Here is an 8420-nt window from a genome sequence, read left to right as displayed (position 1 = left end):
TTTTTACAAAACCATTAGCTGAGGATAGATTCTGCATGCTTAGGACTTGTTTAGGAATTTTGAGTTATGATTCCTTGTTTGAAAAATGCTAATGTATTTGCTGGAGCTTTTTGTCTCATAAACAGGCATGAGACAATTCTGGGCAGGTGATGAACATTTCCATCTAGTCAACGTGTTCTGGGCTTGCTTCAAGTGAAAAACTGATCTGGACCAACCTCAATTCGGATCTGGGTTGTCCTATATGTTTCATTAAATCCAAATCACCTCAAGGCCCTAACATGAATGTTACAATCTTGTTTGTTATTTTTTTGATAACTCATGTGTGTCATGAAAGGTTTTCAATAAATGTTTTGTGGCCCAAAAGATTTTCAAGAGGATTTAATTTTGGCCCACAAAGGTGGTTCAGGTTAATTTTGTTGTTTTTCAAATTTTTAATTAATTTTTAAAATCAAATAAAATCTTTTTTGAATGAGGTCATGTCTTTTCAAGTCTTTTCAAATGGTGATGCAGTTGCATGGTTTTGGAAATCCACTTTTTGGGTACGGTTACCAACACTCCCTCTCTTCCCTCCATAACTTCTCCACACACTCTTCGGTTTCTTCCCACTCACTTTACTGCTTCTCTTCCCTCAAAAGACTGACACTAACCAAACGAGGAAGAAAACCATTCCTAAAAGGCCTCCTCGTGAAAAGATCTTCAAGCTGCCCACAAAGCCTTCCACTCGCTCTCAAGACCGAACCTTTACCCCTTCTCCTTCTCCTCCTACCTCTCCTCCTCGCACAGCATCCATGGCACGAACCAAAAATACCCCAAGGTACCCTGCCTCTGCCAAGCCGACGCCACCACCGAAGGCCACACCCTCCAAGCCTGGCTCCTCAAAACCAAGTTCAGCAAAACCTGGCTCCTCCAAAGGCAAACGTCAGGCGACAGAGGAACCCATAACCGAGCCAACACTACCCAAATCCAGGTCGGTTCCAATGCGCTCTCAACGAGGTAACACTCAAGTCCCTCTCCAGAATGTTAAAGAACCAGACATTGGACCTTTTGATCACAAAGCTCACTTTTTGACTTCTCATTCGAACTATAACCCTTATAGATTCAAATCTGCCATGAACAATGATTTTTATGAGAAGGTTATCCAGTATCGTACCCTTTGTCCCTCTTTTCTCGCTGATTTGCCATCTTTGAAAAGAAAAGGTTTTCCTTTTGTTGATAACTTGATTTTTCTGGACTGGAATCACCTTTTTGATATCAAAAAACCTGTTTATCCCTTGTTGGTTAAAGAGTTTTATGCAAACATGACTTATCATGAGGGCACTGCTCATTCGTATGTCAAAGGCCGAGATATCGTTTTAAACAATGAGACCGTCAGTGATGCTTTGAAGTATACTGATGTTGGGCCTTGTGCCTACACGTCGGTTAAGTGGGATGAAGGAGTTGGTGTTTCTTACAATGATGCCCTGGCTAGTATTTGTGAACATATCTCCTTGATAAATGGCATTACACCCACACACAAAGCCCTAGGATATGAACGTGCTCAGTTGCACCGCATGGTCAACCACATTATTCTTCCTCAAAGTGGTTCATATCAAAGGGTTTCATACACTGACACTCTTGTCTTATATGTCATTCTCACCAAAACTGAAATTTCATTTGCATATGTGATGGTTAGATACATGTTTGATTCTGTTAGAAGTGAAAAGGACAAAGCTCTACCTTATGGCATGTTTCTAACTTGTATTTTTGAGTATTTTGGTGTTGACTTGACCAATGAGAAATATGAGAATAGACATTCATACCTAAAGGGGGGTGGTTCAGTGAAACAGAACAAAGGACCCACTCGATCTGAACGAGTCATCCTAGATGATGAAGATGAGGATTTTGTCCCTGAGGATTCCACTGCTCCTTCCACTGAGGGTACTTCCATTTCCACTGGGAAGAAATCCACTCTGCTGAATGTGGTCAGGGATGTTGCTCAAGAGTTTGTCTCTCAATCGAACCACTTGATTGAATTGAGCAAAGAGAAAAGGAAGCTAGCTAGCAAGCATGAGAACTTCCTAAAGAAGTCAAGGGATAGGGTGGCTGTACTGATGACCTTCATTGATAACCTTCAAACTGATGAAGATGCTGCCACTGATGTTGAAGAGGATGCTGTTTCGGAAGGGAATGGTTCTGATGCCTAGGATTTGTCTCATAAAATCTGCTGATGCTGCTCATTTTTTTTTGTCTCATAAACTCTGTTTATTTTGCTACTGCTTGGTATACTTTTGTTGTCTTGGATAACTGTAATAACTTTGATCACTGATTCACTTTTGGTTATTTAGACAGTTATTTTGGCTGTACACTAACCTTTCTTGCAGGGTTTATAGTGTTGTTTTGTTGTTGATCTTGCAATGTTATCCGCCCTTGATGACAAAAGGGGGAGTAATGATACAAGACTTTGTTACTTATTTTTGCAATTAATACTTGTTTCTCACATGCTGAATTTGTTTGCTGATGGTAATAGCTTGATGTTGGGCTGATTATGTGATGTTGCTCATTTGATTATGTGATGTTGCTCATTTGATATCCCTTGTACAAGATATATTGTACATAACTCTTTATTGTATTTTCTTTAAGTACAATGTGAAACAGGGACAAAGAGGGAAGCAAAGATTAAGGGGGAGCTACGGTTGAAAAGGATAGGGGGAGCAACATAAAATCAAAGGGAGTTTTCTAAACCTAACTCAGAATTATTTCCTTTTGATTTTTACTTAAATCATGTTTGTCATCAAGGGGGAGATTGTTGAGTTAAGAAATTAACTAAATTAATTAATGATGACAAAAATTATTTTTGAGCTAAATAAATAATTAGTGTTGATTAATTATATCCACTTATTAACTAATTGTTTATTGTTGCAGGCCAAATGTTAATAGCCCAAATGGAATAAAAAGCATTCAGCAAAGAATATTGGGCTGAAAGCAAAATATAGAGCCCAAGCAAAATCAAAGGAAGAAACCAAAGAAATTAAATCGGGCCATACATACTAATATCTCCTTCATGTTTTACTGATTGTAATGTACTTTTCTAAGCTTATCTTTCTGTAATTTCTTGAGAGAAAAGGCATTGTGAGAAAGCTTGAGAAAAAGCCATGAGTGGAAAAAGGCTGAGAGATACACTTGAGAGAAAAGCCTAGAGTTATTTTCTGATTTCTTTAGGTTGATTAAGTGTCTTGTATCTAGTATCTGAATGGTATCCCTTTCTTAGTTGGGTTAGCACTAAGAGGTATAGTTAGGTATTAGCATAGCCAATGTCAAGTTAGGTTAGAACTTGAGTGTGAAAGGATTGGGTCAATCCTGTGTTATTGGTGTATGTAATACTGTTTACTATAGTGAAATTCTTCCACAGTTGTGGAGGAGACTGGATGTAGGTTGCATAGCACAAGGCAACCGAACCAGGATACATGCTGGTGTTAGCTTTTCTCTTCTCTGCTGTGTTCTGTTTTCTGATATTCATGAGACAAAAATAAATTGTCTCATAAATTTCCGCTGCTAAGTTAAAACAGAATCAGAATTGCAAATCTGTTTTAAAAGGGTAACAACAGTAATTAAAAAGGAAGGCATAGATTCAACCCCCCCTTCTCTAAGCCTACCACAACCTTCAAAATTCTTACTCCTTTTATACAAATGAAATTTGATTACTAACGACAAATAATTTTAATATGAAAAAAATAAGAAAGGCACAAAGCAAAATTTCACTCAAATCTTTTCTGTCCAAAAATTCAGAACAAAAATAAAAAAATGTTTATGATACCTATAAAATCAACATGGACATCATGTAGAAATAACAATCCCATTATTAACTCCAATAGAAATAGAAAACTAACAAAAAATAAAAGATTCAATCAAAAAAGAAAGAACTAAATATCATGTTTTGGGAGGGAGATTAGGAAATTGAAACTTAATATCATGTTTGTTGGTCTAGTCATTGGTATTAAAATTTCAATTTATGACATCAAAATTTTAGTATTTCAGTACTTCCAAAAGTGAGAACACAGAGAATTAAAATTTTTGCAAACAGAGACTAAAATTTTAATAATATTTTATATCTAAAATATCGTCATTTTAATTAATTAATTCCAATTTTATCTTTGTGCAAATTAAATTAAAATTTTATTTTTATTTCAATCTCTATTTCTTATTTTACACCAAACACAATATTAAAATTTATTTCAGTTTTTATTTATGTATTAGAATTTCTATCTCTCTTCTAAATGGTATCCTATTGTTTATTGGTTGGTAAGCTTGTAGCCACCCTTAGTAGTGGCTACAGGTAGCAGATACACAACCTATATATAAATACTAGGAGAAGGCCCATGCTATGTACGGGTGGAAGATCTCTATTTGCTAAATTCTTTTATTCGATTATGTTTATAAAAAAATTATTAATTTATTAAAAAATACGTGTAATATATATTGACTTAAAAAAAATAAACAATATCTCAATTATATCATTTTTATCAAAAGACACAATAAAATTCGACACTTATCAAAATATTATTTCTGTTATTTTTTGTGAGCCTTAGTCTCTTTTATTTAGTTCTTTCATATAACATCACTTTTACATACATGTCATCATACTATTTTTTGAAAAAAAAAATAAATTGATAAAAAATATAAATAATTATATTTCTAACAATATATTATAATTATTAAAATAAAAATGATAATATTTACTCCCTAAATCTAATAATTATATATATACTGAGAAATGTCCAATGTTCTTCTGAAGACAAACCATTATTCAATTATATGATCATTGGTTATTTTACGAAAGAAATTAAAAGAAAAGAATGTCGTTTGATTTGGTCAAAAAGATCGCTTGATCGCAAAAATTATCTTAAAAAATTTTCTTTTGAAATCGTGATGAGTGACGTGTGGCCGTAGTTTCGGTCAACCGTTGACTAATACCAATAGATTTTAATCATTTTATATTATGTTCTGCTGCTGCTTCTTTCTTCTAATAACAACCATATTATTAGTGTAATTATTGAAACTACATACTTATTATAATCTTGTCTCGTCTAACAATGGTTGTTCATACATTCGCTCCCTCTTATTTTATTAGTTTACATTAGTGTGTCTCCCACGCGAAAGTGCGGGTTGTTTTCGTAAATTTATTTTAGAGTGAATACCTCATTCGATCTCTGACAATTACTTCGAAAGGACAACGAGATCTTTAAGAAAAAAAATATCCAATTCGATCTTTGATTTTTTTTGGGACTGATTAGTTCCTGTGCAAAAAAAAAAACAACATTAACTTTTTTTGGCACAGGGGCCTCGTTGTCCTTTCGAGGTAATTGTCAAGGGCCGAATTAAGTTTTTTTTTTGTTAAGGGTCTCGTTGTCTTTCGAGAAAATTGTCAGGGACTGTTTTGAGTTTTATTCTTTATTTTTATGATTTAATTTTGTAATCTATGAATAAAAAAATTTATAAAGTTATTTTACATATTATATGAAATGAGAGATTATCTTTTTTATTATATTTGTTAGGTAACACCCTACCACACAGAGCCTTACGCTTAAGTCGTAAAGCAAAGGCGGCAAGGTATTACGACCTCTAAAAGAAAATGATATGTACATAAATATAGTTGGATGAAATCATATCTAGGAACCTTAAAGGATAAGCTAAACAAAATCGATAAACAGAAAATCGTGTCACACTCGCATGGATATTCGTAAAACGGACAGGTAAAATCGAAAGAAAACTGAAAACATATATACATATCAGAGTTCCAAAACTCAGATAGCAAGCTCCAGACTCGACCTGCGAAGCTAAGGCTGGTCAGAGTATATAATTATATATATATACAACCCCAAACAAAACTCAAACTACAAAATAAACACCTGTATCTCCAAATCGACCTCTAGGGGGGACAAAACACAAAATATACATGCGGAGATTCTATAAACATATATACATAGCCTAAAACAAAATATGACAGTCCAAAAGGTAGTTCTTCGCTTGTAAGGAGGGTCTCTAGACGCTCAACGAGGTGCATCTCGACCTGCATCTGAAAATAACAAAATATATATGGAATGAGAACCAGAGGTTCTCAGTATGGTAAAGGTGCCCGCATAGTTAATATAAAAGGTCCCGGGAGAGCCAGAGGTATTCCTAGAACTTCGACACTCAGATTTCAACTTAAGAATTCAACTAAACCAGAGATTAGGTAAGTTCTCTAAGGTATTCTAGTTCTGAATCTAACTTTAACCTAATACTTCACATTCTGTTTCCTCCAATCCTTCGAATCACTGGTGGAACAACCCTCTCCCCTCACACCTTCATCAAGAGAAATTTCTCAGAAAACATACACATACAGTTCAAGAAAGAAAAACACAGATAGAGAAGCATTTACAGCAAGTAGAACAAGTAGCGGATAAGCAGAATTAAACAGTTAAGCAAACCAAAACAATGCACACTCAAGCAAACAAACAAATGCATATGATGTATGTCTGTCCTATGGCTGATGAGTATCATCTGTCGGTTATATAGCCAACCCGACATGTCTTGGTAGTTAACCATTGGACAGTCCCTATGTGCGCGCATCCCCAAGCTCAATAATATTCCATGAAGTCAAACTCCAAGCTCAAATATAATATTCCATGGAGTCACACTCCAAGCTCAATAATATAGTATTCCATAGAGTTAAACTCCAAGCTCAATAATATTCAATATTCATATTTATATGCATGCCCATGGGGGAATCCGGAGAGTTAAAGTGCCCAGTCACATCTTGCGACAGAGGGTCAACAAATAGTCTCAAATACACAGGCCACATAATAATCTCTTTCCTTTTTAAAATAACCCTTCAAATCAAAACTCTAATTCTCATAGAAATCTTGGCAGTATCTCCTCTAAAACTCGAATTTCTGCCACCCTTAAAAGGGTCCCAACTACCAAACCAAACACCTCTCAGTCATTCAAATCATTTCCAGTAACAAATTATTTCAAAATCAAACAAATACTAATATTAAATCTTTTCCCAAAACCGACCAACTTCAACAGTAAATTATTAACAACAGCTAAACCACACATTTTATACCATATACACAATCCATCAATTATTCATTCAGTTCATTCATATCTTAAGGTCTGCTAGCCTAAGTTTTCATGTGACATTAAACATTAACTACGAAAAACCAAAACCATACCTTCGTACGGAATCAAAATATTCGAAGCTCTGGAGAAGCTTTTGGACCGAGCTATCGAAGAAGAAACCGTCCAGAATCATCTGTGCCTCCTAAAACTCCCGTTGGCCAAACTCAAGAGATAGGAGAGCTACGTCACTGTCAACTTTCACCGATCAAAAGTAGTACCAATGTGTAGAGAAAAATGATACGAATACTTTTACCGGATTAAATTTTTTATTGGAGTTACAGATTATAAGAAATCGAAGCCAGAAATTTGGTAGGAGTTTAGTTCTTTCGCGGTTACGCTCTTCTCTCTCATGTCTTCTTTCTCTTTTTCTCTCGCATACGCTGATCATATATATATATATATGTGTATGATTAATTAGTAAGCAGCCTTGGCTTTCTTTATTATATATACATAACTTATTATATATACATAACGACGGGGACGGACCCAAGCACAACAATGAGGGGGCACTTGCCCCCACGGTGTTTTTAATTTTTGTTTTAAAAAATATAGTTATATATAATTATGCCCCCACTTCAAATTTTAAATGACTTCACTACAAATAAAATAAATTCAATTAGCTAAAGTTTTAAAATTATTTTTTTTTTATGATTTTGACTATTATTTAACCTAATCAAATTTAATTATTGTACCGTCACTTCTTTATTCTCTTAAACTATCTTCTTATTTTTATATTTCAACTTTCTTTTTCTATTCCTTGTCTAATGGTCATCTTCTCTTCATCAAAAAGTAAATTTTAAATTCTCCAATTTTTTTTATATAGCTCTCCATGACTCTATGTATCTTTCAATTTCATTATTTCTCTTTTTGATATTTTCAATTGCAATTTTTAATTCAAACAATTATAGTTTAGGTATTAATCTAATATTTTATTTTTTTGTGACTTTATATATTTTATTTTATTTTCGATTTATTCATCCTTATTACTTATTTTTTATCTTTTGTTCTATTATATGTACCTATGTTGCATATAAAATTTTAAAATGAACTGATTAATTTACTAATTTAGAATATATTTTTTATTTTTAAAAATAATGATAAAAAATATTTTAATTACAATATATAATTAAACAGATACATAAAATTTTTTATTTAACATTATATCAAAATTAAATTAAAAATATATAACAAATTTAATTATTAAAAAAAATTATAAATTAAATTTCTATTATTTTATATAAACATTCTTTTCGTATGCAGATTTAATTTTTTTAGAATTT

General features: G+C 33.3%; 1 long non-coding RNA gene across 1 annotated transcript; it reads right to left on the bottom strand.

Moving 5' to 3' along the window:
• On the bottom strand, window positions 5655-7536 carry LOC110270517. Its single transcript, XR_002360138.1, has 2 exons — window positions 7194-7536; window positions 5655-6052 (listed from the first exon to the last, which is right to left on the bottom strand). It is a non-coding gene; the product is annotated as an uncharacterized LOC110270517 (long non-coding RNA).

Source organism: Arachis ipaensis, chromosome B04 (genome assembly GCF_000816755.2).
Source record: "Arachis ipaensis cultivar K30076 chromosome B04, Araip1.1, whole genome shotgun sequence".
NCBI lineage: Eukaryota > Viridiplantae > Streptophyta > Magnoliopsida > Fabales > Fabaceae > Arachis > Arachis ipaensis.
Note: the sequence above shows the minus strand (reverse complement) of the source record. Positions and strands in the feature narration are given on the sequence as shown.